The sequence below is a fragment of the Canis aureus genome, chromosome 33, assembly GCF_053574225.1.
Source record: "Canis aureus isolate CA01 chromosome 33, VMU_Caureus_v.1.0, whole genome shotgun sequence".
Classification (NCBI taxonomy): Eukaryota; Metazoa; Chordata; class Mammalia; order Carnivora; family Canidae; genus Canis; species Canis aureus.
This window is the reverse complement of record NC_135643.1, coordinates 32,307,676-32,323,707: the sequence shown is the minus strand read 5'-3', so window position 1 is coordinate 32,323,707 and position 16,032 is coordinate 32,307,676. Positions and strand designations below refer to the sequence as shown.

General features: G+C 36.2%; 1 protein-coding gene and 1 non-coding gene across 23 annotated transcripts in view; one reads left to right on the top strand and one right to left on the bottom strand.

Moving 5' to 3' along the window:
* Nucleotides 1-16,032, top strand: part of LOC144303892 (uncharacterized) — a 305,981-nt gene that overhangs the window by 7,095 nt on the left and 282,854 nt on the right. For 5 of the 22 annotated variants that reach the window (XR_013370903.1, XR_013370902.1, XR_013370904.1 and 2 more), the window contains exons 2-4: nt 1,968-2,034; nt 9,176-9,310; nt 10,001-10,094. The exons of 7 other annotated variants lie outside the window; for them this stretch is intronic. The gene's annotated coding sequence lies outside the window, so the exon portion shown is untranslated. Of the gene's footprint in view, nt 1-1,806; nt 1,850-1,967; nt 2,035-2,222; nt 2,415-9,175; nt 9,311-10,000; nt 10,095-11,836; nt 12,206-12,279; nt 12,326-16,032 lie in introns of those variants that run through there. 10 more of the 22 variants (XR_013370909.1, XR_013370910.1, XR_013370911.1 and 7 more) reach the window with 6 other exon arrangements.
* Nucleotides 6,287-6,393, bottom strand: LOC144304415 (U6 spliceosomal RNA). Its single transcript, XR_013371329.1, has one exon. It is a non-coding gene; the product is annotated as a U6 spliceosomal RNA (small nuclear RNA).

The following is a 16,032-nucleotide window of genomic DNA, read 5'->3' as shown; positions in this document are numbered from 1 at the left end:
GAGCAGATTGAAGTAGACAATTTTAAAAACTTCTTAACTGCTTTAAAATTCTATGATTTCCATATGACTTTGCCTCTAGATCTAACCTGTGTGTCTTGGCTGCTGTCCTTTGCATTTATTCCAGTTGGTCAAATTGTTCCTATTAGAGAACAACTATTCTCAATTATTCTCAGAAGCAAAAGGATAGAAACAATTATTCTCAATTATTCTCAAAAGCAAAAGGATAGAAACAGTTTTTCTATGATGCATATTCCCTTATCACTCATATTTAAATTACATGCAGTTATTTTCTGTACCCTCCTTAAATTTTTAAAAATGTTTTAATGAACATGTAAATTGTCCTATTAATATTCTAAGGCATCTATAATTTAAAACCCTTTACTTTAGCAAAAATTAGGTCTATAATTCTTTTGTCTCCAACTTGTTATTTTGAAAGATTTCAAGCCTTCAGAAAAGTTGCAGGAAAAGTACAATGAATACCAAGAGTTTTCTTCTACATTGGCCAGATGTTAATGTTTTGTCATATTTGCTTTCCTGTGTGTATTTTCCTGAGAAAGTCTATTATTCTCAATGTATGTTTAAAATAATGTGTAAAGAAAACTAAGGACTTTAAAAAAAAAAAACAACTAAGGACTTCTGAGAGGGGTGCTACCCTTAACTGGGAGCATTTAGAAGGATCTGGAGAAAAAAACAAAACAAAACAAAACAAAAAAACAAACAAACAAACAAAAAAAGAAGGATCTGGAGAAGTGGAGGAGTGGAGGTAGTGAAGGGTACAAGTTAACAATTCAAGAGTCTTGACTTTGCCTGAATTCTAATCCTGACTCTCTCTGATCCTCATTTTTCTTTTTTTTTCCTAATAATTTTATTTATTAATTTTAAAAGATTTTATTTACCTACCTATTTGAGACAGAGAAAGGGAGAGAGAGCACAAACAGGGGAAGAGGGAGAGGGAGAAGCAGGCTCCCAACTGAGCAGGGAGCCTGACATGGGGCTTGATCTCAAGATCCTGAAATCATGACCTGAGCCAAAGGCAGACATCCAACCAACTGAGCCACCCAGGTGCCCCATAATCTTCAGTTTTTGTATTTGCATTATACGGGTATTATTGGCACTCAAGTTCATACTCAAAACATATTAATTAGTATTAATGTTATATGAGTAGAACTAACAATATGAGATGTATGTGATTTTTCATTGCATATGGAAAGCATATAGTTATTTCTGCTCTACAGATGAGCTTGGACCTTAAGCTTCCTAACATAGGAAATAAATTAGTGGTTGGCCCAAAAGGGAATATGAAGCGCTTAAACAGAAATTAAAGAACATGTGTTTTTGGCTGGGCAAGAAATCACACCCCATGCTGAAAGTTTCAAACAGCATCTGCCAATGTGGTACTAGTGGAAGTAAATCCAGATAAAGGAAGAAGATAGGTTTCATCTCGTGCCAATTACTCTTAGTGACTGCCTGGTATACTGTATAAGATGGCTTGTGAGAACATTTTGGGAAAAGAATGACTGCCATGGCAAGGGAAATATGAGAGATGACACAAGTGCTTATATTTGCCATCTTGGATTTAGATATAAAAGAAAAGGAGGCGTGTTTTAGGAATAGGGAGTGACCTTGACAATTGGCTAATATATACTATTAAGACAGTTGAGAGTAAAAATTAGTAGATTTAAATGAAATATTCCATTAAGCCTGTTAGTAAACCAATATGTGTATATGTCTGTTCTAGCATTTGCCTCATTATAGTAACTCCTTTACTTATGTGTTCCTCTCTCTAATTGAACTATATGTTTCTAGAGGGAATATCCACTGTTTTCCTTTGTGCTTTACCAAGTGCCAGGTATGTAGTAGGTGTATAATCAATGTTTGAGCTAATTCAGCCATTTCTAAATTTTGATTAGGTTTGGGTTAAAAGGCCTACTCTATAAAACTCATCCCATGTCTTTGTCCATGTTTAGGCCTCCTGCTCTGCTTTGTTTCCTATTAAAACTATTTTTGGGAAATTGCCATCTTGTATTAACCAAGGTAAGACCAAAAAAGGTGTTTGCCAAAGTTTAATCATTATAGAGCAGGAGCAGTAAGCCCCTGATGGTTAAATTCTTTTTTGGAGTTCATGTAGAACAGAATTTAAGTAGGGAGTAGACTTGAGAGACTCTAGACAAGTACGTTTAGGCCTTCTGTGACTACTAACCAGTTCCTTTCTGCTTCTGCAGCACATTGGACATATTATCGATTGAAAAAAGAAAAAAAATTGGAGCACCTGGGTGGCTCAGTGGCTGAATGTCTGCCTTTGACTCAGGTCATGATCCTCTGGTCCTGGGATCAAGTCACTCATCAGGCTCCCCACAAAGAGCCTGCTTCTCCCTCTGCCTATGTCTCTGCCTTTCTATGTCTCTCATGAATGAGTAAGCAAAATCTAAAAAAAATTAAAAATAAAAATTCAGTGATTCCTTACCTTCTTAAATATTCAAATTGTAGGCAGTTGTTAACTCACAATTTCTTAGAGTTTTTCCAACTTGCTTTCTACATATTAATTGACATATTAATTGACATATTTTATAAATAAAATGTGTACTCTGATGTTCAGCAGCTGGAGAATGATTCTTTCGAGGGATTAGAGGAAGAGGGTCAATAGATTAGTTTGGCCCCACTGCATTCTTTTTTGGAACAAGTGACAATTATCAATTCAATTATTATTAATTATTCAATTATCTATTCAATTGAATTTTGATATAACATTTTAATAGATAAAAGAGGCACTGTGCTAGAAAAATAAAAGTTCTGTTGAGACATTTATAAGTATGTATGGGCCTCATAAAGTTAATTGTAATTGACAAAGGTCAAAATCATCAGGCATGTCCCTCATGGCAGAGTTTTGGCATCGACAACACACTATTTAGCTTTAATTTGTTCAGTTCATCTGTGAGGTACAATTATCAGGGAAGACAAGAGTAAAAAGTTGACACAAACTAGTAGATATATATTTTCAAATTACACTAATGAGATGTGTGGATCTAAAGGATTTTTGTAACAAAAATGTAAATATTTAACCCTCACATAGAATTATAGCAATTCATTATGTGCAAAACCAGGGGCTGCCTCTGTTTATTTTTTTGATAGTTGCTTCTTTTCTTAAATTGCACTTGAGTATCTTCAGTTTTTTCTGTGCTAATGATGTTTTTTCTATTTTGTATCTCTGACTCTTAATATTATCTATGCAGAACACAGGAATAAGGAACTAAGCAAAAACCTGAAAAACTATTAAATCTTTTGAACATTATAGTACCTCTACTGAGGGAAAAAAAAATGCTGCTTGGGTCCTCAGCCTGTTGATTTATAATGTATTCACAATTTTAACAATTTTGGTGCAAAAAGATACCTAATGGATTATTTAAGTTCTGTATGCAGTGTGATTGTGTATGGGGTCACTTATGGGAAAAGTGCACAAAGAATATGGAGACCTGTTTTTTTTTTTTTTTGAGACCCGTTTTTATTCTTAGTTGCTTTAACCTTTACAAGGCACATAAAACATTTATACAACCAAGAGAAAAAGCACTGTGGAATGAAGAAATGTCATAGGGAATTACAAATGAAGTGCTATGTAGTTCAGAAGAGAGGGAGATTAGTTACCTAGACTCCATACCTACAGTATACATATGAAATAGAAAACTTAGAAGAGAGAAGAACTGTTGGAAGCAGGCATGTTGTCAGCAGCTACTATTACAGCTGATAAAATAACCAAGAGAGAACTTAGCAAATAGGTATGTGAACTTAAAATGTCCAGGAGTCACTTAATGTAAGGTCAACTTTAAGAAGCTTTGAGGATATCATTTAATCATACAGTAATCTGTATTATAGTGATTCATAGGCTTTTAGAATAGAAGTTCTCTTAAAGGCCATCTAGATTCCATATTTTTATTTTAGTTTTTTAAAGATTATTTATTTGAGAGAGAGAGAGCAGAGGGAGGGGCAGAGGGACAAAAAGACAGAATCTCAAGCAGACTCCCTGCTCAGAGGGGAGCCCAACGTGTGGCTTGATCCCCAGACCCTGAGATCATGATCTGAGCAGAAATCAAGAGCTGACCACCTAACCAACTGAGCCACCAGGCACGCCTAGGCTCCACGTTTTATTAATGACACTTAGAATAAGTTACTTGCCGTACAGTCTTGCAAATGGGTGGAGTCATCCTTGGATCTGTTTTCCTTCCCAATCCTTTTCTATCCTCCCCACCTGCCATACCCATCTAATCAATCATCTTGTCTTTTTGCCTCCATTTTTCTCAAATTTGTATTCCCTTTTCCATGTCAATTTTCACTGCCTTTATCAGATCTCTGATATATCATACATGGAATTCTTCCATAGATACCTAAATCCTCTTTCTCCTTCCATTTCTTAACCTTCTTAAAATTATATACCACTTATCCAGCCAAGAACATCTGACTGAAATGCAAGTCTGATAGTGACACTCTGTGACTTTATGTTACAGCAGCTTTCCGCTTCCTGCAAGATGAACTCCGAACTGCTGTCTGCTCCTTCCCTGCTTTCTATCAACTCCTGATACTATATGTATAATTAGGGGGAGACTTAGTACATTGCCCACTTCTCCCTTCTCATTCTCACTCCAAATTCACTTGGCTAATATCTCAATCTTTAGGATTCACCTCAGATGCCGTCTCCTCCAGGAAGCTCTGGCTAGAATAAGATGTCTTTCACTGTCCAGTGATTGTTTTTCATGGCATCCTGTTATTGGATTGATTCACTGTACCATAATTATGTATTTGGCTCCCCTATTTGAATATGAACTCTTTGACAGACCATGTTTTATTCATCTTTATATACCAAAGCCCATTTTCAGTGTTGAATATTAGGACATATTAGATGCCAAATCAATGTGTATTGAGACATGGGCAACTATTACAAATAAAGCTACCTGAATACTAATAGTTAAGCAAGTGTTCTTTCTCTTATAGTCGGTTGATGAAACTGGCTCTGAATCAGAATCACCTGAGAAAGTTTTTAAAAAGCACAGGTTTCTGTGCTTTACTCCTGCCCTAGAAAATCAGAATCTTCACCCCCCAATCTCTATGTATATATTTAAGATTTTATATATTCATGAGAGATACAGAGAAAGAGGCAGAAACACAGGCAGAGGAAGAAGCAGCCTCCTCAAGGGGAACCTGCTGTGGGACTCCATCCCAGGACTCCAGGATCACACCCTGAGCAAAGGCAGATGCTTAACCACTGAGCCACCCAGGCAACCCTCTATATTTTTTTTTAATTTTTATTTATTTATGATAGTCAGAGAGAGAGAGAGAGAGGCAGAGACACAGGCAGAGGGAGAAGCAGGCTCCATGCACTGGGAGCCCGATGTGGGATTTGATCCCGGGTCTCCAGGATCGCGCCCTGGGCCAAAGGCAGGCGCCAAACCGCTGTGCCACCCAGGGATCCCCAACCCTCTATATTTTTTATGAGGCATCCCAAATGATTCTTATCAGTCAACCTACCACCTGATCTCATGTTGAAGTTTGTAAATCATTGCACAATGTTTCTTATCATAAACTTTTAAGAATAAGCACATTTAAGAAGTCAAAATGATATACAGTAGATTTTAGAAATATTTGCATTCAAGATGGTTAATTTTTTTTTTTAGAGAGTGCACACACGGGTGCGGGAAGAGGGAGAGAGAATCTTAAGCAGGCTCCATGCTGGGGTCCCAACTCAGGGCATGATCTCACGACCCTGAGGTTATGACCTGAGCTGAAATTAAGAGTTGGGCACTCAATTAACTGAGCCACTCAGGGGCCCCTAGATGGTTAAATTTGTTTTAAATCTGTGTTAAAGGATATACTTGCAGCTCTCTGAAAACTCTGCATACCTTAATTCAATCACTAATGATTCTGGAGAGACAAACTTTTAATTTTTTTTACATCACTCCATTTATTTTCTTATAACCTAGTGCCTTTGAAAGGGATTTATTTCTTCATAGTAGTTTTCTTTGTATGACCACAGTTGACCCTCACACAATGCAGGGGTTATGAGTGCCAACCCCTGTGGAGCCAAAAATCTGCATAGGACTTTCGACTCCCCCAAAACTTAACAACTAATAGCCTACTGTTGACTGGAGGCTTAACTATGAATAGTCAATTAACACATATCTTGTATGTTACATGTATTATATACTGTGTTCTTACAATAATGTCACCTAGAGAAAAGAAAATTATAAGAAAAATACACTTATCACACTATAAATAATCTGTGTTTAAGTGGGCTTCTATAGTTAAGTCCATGTTATTCATGAATTTGTGTGTCATCCTTGCACAGGGGCCATGCTAATCTTCTCTGTTTTGTTCCAATTTTAGTACATGTGCTGCCGAAGTGAGCACAAACCCATGTTATTCAAAGATCAACTATACTTAATATCTTTTGCTCCTTTCTCCATTTATAATTAAGAAAACTCCATTCCTTCATGCCTCAAATCTCCTTTTCTAATAAAATGCTCCTTTTCAACTTTTGCTTTTTAAAACTATTGATGTTTCATTAATCTACTCTGGGGGCTTTGTTGAGTCTCTGCAATGTACCTAAACATTTCCATTTACAGGAGAAGTGGGTCTCGGCTTTCATCTTGCCATCACATTGAACTGATTGGTTTCTGTGGGTTGTCAGGGAGCTGCTGAGGATAGGAACTGAAGTGGGTGGGAATTTGGCTGACTCCATAGTTTTCCATATGCACTGTGTGCTCCTCATGCTTGAGCAGGAAGCTGGTCTCTATGGGCAGCCCTGGTAGGAGGAAGACAGCCACTGTGTGGGTGGTTTTGAAGAAACCTCCCTCTATTTTTCCTGTACCCAGCTGGTTTTAAGTTTTTGGATAGTAGTGCTATAACAACCTTCAAGTTTTGCCTTTGATTTAATACAATTTCTGGACTGTGTTTAAAGATGCCTTTGATTTTGGACGTATTTTTTTATACAATTTACAAGTCAGTTTATCTCCAGCTTTGGCTTTCTATTCGATACATTTTGCACAAATGTTTACTTTTAGCTTTGTGTAATTTTGTATACATCCCAATTTGATATGGCCTCCCGATGGAAGTTTATACTACTCTCAGCATAATTGTAGGAGGAAAATAAATTGGTTATAATTTATGTTAGTATTAAGATTTACGTGAACTTAAGTGCTAGATGAAAGGCACAAAAACACTTAAGTCTTTTCTAAGATATTTCCTAAAGTTTATAGCTTTTAGATCACCAAGACTCTAGACTAATTTAATATTTACATCCTCTGATATTATTATTTTTGTTATTTTGCTAGCATCACGCATTTGCTTAAAAGATCTTCCTTGTTATTGAGTGCTTAAAATCTCACAGGGAAAAAAAAATCTCACAGGGAATACAAAGCATTTATACAACTAAGAAATGTTTTGGAGCTGAGAAAATGTCAGAATGAGTTAGTGGGACATCCCCAGGGTCTTCAAAGACTTCTATTCTGAAAAAAAAAAATTCCTTGTCCCAGACCTAAATTAGCCAATTCATGTAAGGAAAGGAGGGCAATTACAGGCAGATACCCTATGGTTGTTTATGTTTGTTAACTATATACTTACTGTATAGTTCTGAGCATATAAAATGGCATAGTCCTCAACAATTTTATTTAAGTGTTGGTGAAGTGATTCACTTTTGTTATTTAATGAAATGCCCAAATTTGGCTTGTTGTATCCATATATCTCCAGGAAAATCTGCATTATAATCTTTCATGTTAACTTATAATATTAGGTTTCAAAATTGTTAGTTTTATTTTTAATTTTTTAAAGATTTTATTTATTTATTCATGAAAGACACAGAGAAGAAGAGACATAGGCAGAGGGAGAAGCAGGCTCCTTTAGGGAGCCGGATGCGGGTCTTGATCCCAGGACCCTGGGATCACAACCTAAGCTAAAGGCAGACGCTCAACCACTGAGCCACCTAGGTGCCCCTCAAAATTGTTAGTTTTAAAAATTCACTATAGTCTATGACTTTCTCTCTGGTGGTATTTAGGTAATATAAGGTGGGGTCTTTAAAATGACATTAGTAAGGGGAACCTGGGTGGCTCAGGAGTGGTTGAGTGCCTGCCTTTGGCTCAGGGCTCAGGGCGTGATCCTGGAGTTCCCAGATCAAGTCCTACATCAGGCTTCCTGCATGGAGCCTGCTTCCCCTCTGCCTCTCTCTGTGTCTCACATGGATTAAAAAAAAAAAAAAAAAAGAATGGTATTAGTAGGAACTGTATGTTGGGCTAATGTAGCTTCTCAATACTAAAAGCAATTGACAATTGAACACCAATAAAAAACAAATTTATTATTAAAAAAATAAAAATAAAAGCAATTGACAATTTCACATTTAAATTATATTTTAAGATTTAAAAAAAACTTCAATAGGACTTGATTTTAAGTACTACTTATAAAAATATAGAATGATTTCTAGGTTGTCATTTTAAAAATCCTTTCAGATGGAGTCACATCCCTTGCGATTGCAGCTATTTCATATTCAAGAATATAGTTCATTATGAATTACTCCTTCGATGATTGGTCTCAACAGACTTGATATATTTAATATGTACTAACAGTAGTTGAATATACTATATTTTCCCCATCTAAACCAAGAGAGTGGCTTTTATCATTTACCATGATAATAAGCAATGAAGTGATTGTGAAAGAGGGATCTTTTATGACACCTAGGAAATGTAATTTTTTTAACCTCAGGGGTACTGGTGAAATGACAGCTAAGTTCAAAGCAGGGACATTACTTAGTAAATACATTAGCTTTAATTTAGCAGCAATGAAGAGCCAAAGCTGTGCAGTCAGACTGAGTTTTGACCTTGATTCTATTATTTACTAGCAGTATAACCTCAGTCAAGTATTTAAGTTCTGTTTTCCTTGTCTATAGAGTGGAACTAAGATATGTACCTCTTTGTGATAATTACATAAGAAAATACATTATGTGCTTATTAACACAGTACTTGGCATATAGTATATATGCATGTTAGTTATATGGTTGTCAGTAATAATACATTTTAACAATTTATGCTTCAAAATTAGGTTTTGGTAGATTGTAAACCATTAGTGACTTTTAATCAATTAAGCTTATTTGCCTTTTACAAATATACTGTGATTTTAAAAATCTTTTTTTTTTTCTAATCAGGAAGATTAGAAAACTTTACATAGAAACATTTCTGATAAAAAGCACTTCCATTTTGGATTAATAGGATGGTAGAGCTGGAAAATTTTAAAAAAAACCTTAAGAGAGCATCTATCTATTCTACCTATGGATTTACTGGTAAGGAGACTAAGTCCTATATATTTAACTGACTTAATCCACTTGAAATATGAAAGGAAAAAAAATCCATAAATTTGGTCATTTTTTATGGTGATGGACATTAGTTCTTTGTGAAAAATGGGAAAATGAGATGGTTGTCTGGACAATAGAAGTCTGATATATTAAATATTTAATGATAATATTTTCTTAACAGATGATGATTTGTCTTACTGTAATTATTAATGCTCTTTTCACCCTCAAAAATGTCTCAGTTTGGACAATACATTACACAATCTTCCACTTTAATTGTATTTATACAGGCAAAGAGTAGCAACCATCTAGTAGTTTGTGGACCGGGTAGATCCCAAAACAGATTATGTTTTTTCTCTGGTTCTAAAATTTGGAAATGACTAGAATCTGGACAATTACTCAACACTTTCTTAATCTTCTGAGTGCAGTTCTCTCGAAGAGGAGTTATTAACTGATGGCTTTGTGGGGACGAAAATATCTATTAACCTGCTGAAACTATGTGCAAAATGGTGTGTGTGTGTGTGTGTGTGTGTGTATGTGTGTGTGTGTGTATTTTTCTGGGAAATATGTTCATATTTTCAAAGGTACTATTTTGCTCCAGAAGACTAAGGAGCACTGTTTTACCTTTTATTCCATTCACAAATAACTGGCCCTGTTGACCTGTTACACTTTTTTTTAAAGATTGATGTATTTATTTGAGAGAGAGAGAGAATGAGCAGGAGAGGCAGAGGGAGAGGGAGAATCCCAAGCAGACTCCATGCTGAACATCATCCAGGTACCCTACCTTGTTACACTTTTTAAATATCAAGTCTGTAAGAAATAGGAGGAAATTAATGTCATATAGTGCTTTTATAATGAATATAGTTCTATATTCTGGTGAAATATTATTAAATTGACCCACATAAAATGTTGACAAATTTACTTGAATGTGAGGTGCCTGATAGGAGAGCCCATCTACAGGAAGAGAAAAAGCTGACACTCGAACAGTGGGTTTCTGATATGCATTTGGGCCAGGGTAATAGAATTCTTAGTAAATTTTGACCTGAGGAAATTGCCATTTCATATGGTTTAACTGATGACATCACAGGTGAATTTAATTCAATCACCTGTATTGAAACCTCCTTCATGAAATCATTATACTATGATCAAGAGCTATTCAAGGAAGATAAATATAGAGTAGATATCCTTTCCCATTTTAGGAGAATTTGAAGAGATTTAAATTGGGAAATGAGTTAGTTTCTATTCGATGTGACTTAGTGGTATTCTGACACATTAGTCAAGGAAATACAATTCTGATGGGGAGACAGACATTTAAGTAATATAATGCATAGCAGAATAAAATAAGCATTAAACAGAGTCTCAAGTAACACTGTGAGTACACAGAGGAAAGGCAGGGTTAATTTTGACTGCAATGATCAAGGAGAGCTTTGTGAGTAGGCAGTGATCTTTTATGGAGAGCAGATGGACATAAAGACTCAAGAAACTTGATTTACCATGCTTTTTTTTCTTACTGGTTTATACTCCCTATCTGCTCTGATCAAATTATTTTTTCTTAGCCTTTATACTTTTTCTTGAAGGGGGAAGGGAAAAAATGGTTTCTTAAGATGATTAATAGGAGAACATGTGCTTTCAGAGTGCAAAGCACTCAGCTCCCTAGGATAAAGAGTCTAAATATATACCTAAATCCAAACATAGATAGATAGAAGAGTATCTGCTGTGTTTCAAGGGAGTACACTGACCAGCTGAGGGACGCTTGCTTTATTCTTTGTTGTTGTTGTCTTTTAAGTGCCATGAGTTTTTGAAATGATAGCCATTAGAAGAAAAGACAGTACAATTGCTCAATTTTAAATAACTGCCTAACTTGGGAACAAAGTCCCAGGAGACGGCTGGCGGAAATAGCTCATGCTTTTTTTAGCTGCCTGTATTTTAACTTTACACAGAGAAAAATGAAATCTATGTAATCAAAGTATGCATAAGTATATATATAGAAATCAGAAGGCCAAGTTGTCAAGTGGGTAAAGATTCCTTCAAAGAATACATAAAAATTCAAATATGATATAATAGGGCAGCCCAGGTAGCTCAGCGGTTTAGCGCCGCCTTCGGCCCAGGGTGTGAATCTGGAGACCCGGGATTGAGTCCCAGGTCGGGCTCCCTGCAGGGAGCCTGCTTCTCCCTCTGCCTGTGTCTCTGCCTCTCTCTCTCTCTCAAGAATAAGTAAATAAATATAAACAAATAAACAAAAGTAACTTTAAAAAAATATGATATAATACACATGCACACAGGGTTAGAATTATATATTTTAGCCTAGTGATAAAAAGACACAGGTTTACAGGAGAAAAAGAAAAGCATAATATATAATTCCACATTTAATAAAATGTTTTGTTAGAAAATAATCCTTATTACTATTTATTTAATTCATGAACATTAAAGGCCTTTGAAAATTTGATTCTAAATCTAACCTTCCAGGGAGACATGTAGATGCTGGAGGTCATCTATTCCAATTTCCCTCTTTCACAGGTGAGCAATTGGAAACCCCGAAAGAGATGAAGTGGCTTGCTTAAGTTTTCTCTTCCATTGGTTATCTAGCCCCATAGTCTCTCCTGTCTCAGTTGTTTTCATGAGTTTTCAAAGTTCTTGACAACCATAACTGTAATTAGAAATCTTAATAAGAATGTCTGGGGGCAGCCCAAGTGGCTCAGCGGTTTAGCGGTGACTTCAGCCCAGGGTGTGATCCTGGAGACCCGGGATCAAGTCCCACATCAGGCTCCCTGCATGGGGCCTGCTTCTCCCTCTGCCTGTGTCTCTGCCTCTCTCTCTCTCTCTCTGTGTGTGTCTCTCATGAATAAAAAAAAAAAAAAAAGGATGTCTGAAACTTGAAGTCAATGATTGTTACATTCCAGTTTTCTATATATCCTCATTGTTCCAAGAAAAGAAAGATAAATTTTATGTTTTCAATACAGGTTCTTTGACTGTAACTGTACTTGGAAAGGAAAGAAGAAAATGGAAGTAAATATTGAAATCTTAGCTCTCAAAATAAATAACAGCTTTATTGAGATAATTCACATATCAAAGTTCACTCTGAAGTGTGTGATCCAATGGTTTTTAGCATGTGCACTATGTTGTGTGTTTATTACTACTACCTAATTCTAGAGCATTTTAATCTCTCCCCACCATATCCATTATCAGGCATTCCCCATTCTCCTTTCCCCTCCAGCCCCTGACAATGACTAATTTACTTTTTTTCTCTCTGAATTTTTCTATTCTGAACATTTAATATAAATAGAATTATATGTAGCCTTTTGTGTGTGACTGCTTTCACTTAGGATAATGTATTTAAGACTCATCCATGTTTAGCATGTATCAATTCTTTATTCATTTTAATTACAGCATAAGCATTTCACTGTACAGTTATAGCATATTTTGTGTCATTCATTAAGTAATGGACATTTGAGTTGTTTTCACTTTTTGGCTATTGTAAATAATACTGCCATAAACATTCATGTACAAGTTTTTATGTGGATGTATGTTTTCATTTTTCTTGTATATGCCTAAAAATGGAATTCATGGTCATATGGTAACTCTATGTTAAACATTTGAAAAACTATGAGATCATTTTTCACCATTTTATAGTCCCAACAATATATGAAAGTTCCAATTTCTCCACATATTTCCCAATACTTATTAGTGTCTTTTTGATTATTGCCATTCTGGTAGGTATGAGAGAGTAGATCATTGTGGGTTTGATGTGTATTTCCCTAACAACGATGATATTGAGCCTCTTTTCATGTTCTCCTTGCAATTTGTGTATCTTTGGAAAAGTGTTTAAGTCTATGCCTAATTTTAATATTAGATCATTTGTTTTATGTTGTTGCTTCGTAAAAGTTCTTCATGTATTCTGGATACAGGTCCCTTATCAGATACATGATTTGCAAATACTTTTTCCCATTTTGTGGGATGTCTTTAACTTTCTTGATGATGTTCTTGAAACACATAGGTTTTCAACTTTGATGAAATCCAATGTACTTTTTATTTTAATTTTATTTTTTAAAGTATTTTATTTATTTACTCATGAAAGACACAGAGAGAGAGGCAGAGACACAGGCAAAGGGAAAAGCAGGCTCCCTGTGGGGAGCCTGATTCAGGTCTTGATCTGATGTCCCTGGAATCATGCATGCCCTGAGCTGAAGGCAGACGCTCAACCACTGAGCCACCTAGGTGCCCCAATGAATTTTTTTATTTTGACACTTCTGCTTTTGTTTTCATAGCTAAGAAACTATTGCTTCATCCAAAGTCAGAAGATTTACTCCTATCTTTTCTTCTAAGACTTTTATTCTTTTGGTTCTAAACATTTAGACCAATTTAAAGTGAATTTTTCTATATGATGTGAGGTAGGTCTCCAAATTCATTCTTTTGAATCTTTGCGTATGGATATTCAGTTGTTGCAGTAGTATGTGTTGAAAAGATATTCTTTTCCTTTGAATAGTTTGGTACCTATGTCAAAAACCAATTTTTCCACAAACTTCATGATGTATTTTTAGAGTCTCAATGAATTTCCATTGGTTTGTATTTTTATTGTATTTTATTGTTGTAATGTTATTAATTTTTATTGATCACTGTAGCTTTGACATAAGTTTTGGAATCAGGAAATATGAGTCCTTCAACTTCTTTTTTTCCCCCAAGAGTGTTTTGGCTATTCTGGGTCTTTCACATTTCCATATAAATTTTAGGATCATCTTGTCAATTTCTGCAAAAAAAGAAAAGAAGAAAAAAAGACAGCTGGAAATTCTCAATATTTACTAAGGCATAGTTTATTGTAAAAATTAGGCACCACAGAGACTACTAAGATGAAACATAGTTCTTAGTCTTAAAAGAACCAACAATCTAGGAATTACACAAATGTGTCAATTATCAACTTACTACCTCTTACCTTCAAATTTGTTCTTCAGTATATGCTGAAATGGACAGAATTCTTTTAAGTACCTCTTTTTTACAGTAAGCATGATGCCAAGCTTTCTCAGTAGAGGCTTTTAGGAGGGTGTCTCCTGCTATTTCCAGCTGGTGGAGTGCATGAGGACATCTGGTGGAGCTCTGCTTTAGCCATATGCCTGTAATGTGTGATCAGTAGGTGATCTTGCAGCTTCAGTCTAGCCTGGTAATAAGATTCCCATAGCACCCCCCTCCTTGACGTAGAGACTGGTGTCCTGAAGGCTTCCTGCCCACATCAGTGCTCTAATTCCCAGTGCAGGCCTGCATGTGGATTGTCAGGAGCCTGGAGGATTTTCATTCCAGGAGCCATCACTCCCTCTTCTAGCCCCTGTGGACTGCCTGTTCCCAAGGCCCCCTTCCGTTGTACACACCCACACCTCTGGCTGCTGGTCAGCTATCCTCAGAGGAATACCTCCTGTTCCCCGTCACCCCAATTAGCCCTGGCTAGGGCAAACTAGTGAACTCCTTTTTTATCCAGTGGGCTAAACTATATCTTCTCCAGTGAGATCTGAACCTCAGCCTTAGGAAGAGGAATCCTTTTCAACTTTGTTCTTCCATGGCTACTCTCCCTCCACCCTAAGCTACCACTTAGCTTCCTTATACTTGTTCCTAAATATTCATGTATCAGAATTTAATAATTATTTATGTTATACACTCTCTGTTTAACCCACTGTGTTACTGGGCCTATACTGATGCAACACATAACATTTGCAACTTAGCATATAGATATAGTGTTTAAGAGAGGCACCTGGGTGGCTCAGTTGGTTAAGCGTCTGCCTTCAGCTCAGGTCAAGATCCCGGGACCCTGAAATCAGCCCTGAGCCAAGCTCCCTGCTCAGCGGGGAGCCTGCTTCTCCTTCTCTCTCTATAGCACCCCCTGCTTGTGCTCTCTCTCTGTCAAATAACTTTTTTTTTTTTTTTTTTAAAGAAAAACATCTGAACATGAGATAAGGATTTGGAACTCACAGTCTGTTGATAGGATCAGTAAAGAATTAATGGGGGAGTGCAATTTGATGAACTTTGAAGGATGGATAAGGATTTCCTTTTGCCATTGGAGAGCTTATGTGTTTAAAATCATTGCCTCAGATTTCCATTTCAGTGGTAAAGGCACTTAGAAGTTGAATTATACTATTTGTCCCAAATAGCACTCTATTACTTCTGACAAGCTCACCCTCAGTTTTATTATGGTCCAAATGGAATTGCTAAAGAAGGTGTTAGAGATAAGCAGAAGAGACCGTGGGTCTGAGTTGATATCTGACTCCAAATAGAAAGTTTTTACATAGCATCATTTCATTGGAATTTCTTAACCGAATGAGTAAAAGAAAGGCTTTGATGGAATGTTTAGTATGGTTAGAAATGAACACCCACAACCATATGTACCAATTAATTTCCTCTCCAAATGTTTTTATACTGTCGGGTAGATGTGGCCTATGTTTTGGAAGGATTTTTTCCTTTGAAGTAGTCATTACACTGTTTTATTTCCTATATGAATGCCAAGTGCACATTACTTTTTATTTCCCTTTTTGCTTGCCAAAGCCTTTTCATTTTCTTTCATCTCTTCACAAATATCTAATAAATACTTAGGATTTATAGATCCATTCAAAGCGTGGTCCCTGGACCAGCAGAATTAGCATCATTTGGGAGTTTATTAGAAAAGCAAATTCTTGGGCTCCACCTCAGACTGACTAAATCTGAATCTCTGTGGGGTGGGGCCCTGAGTATGCAGT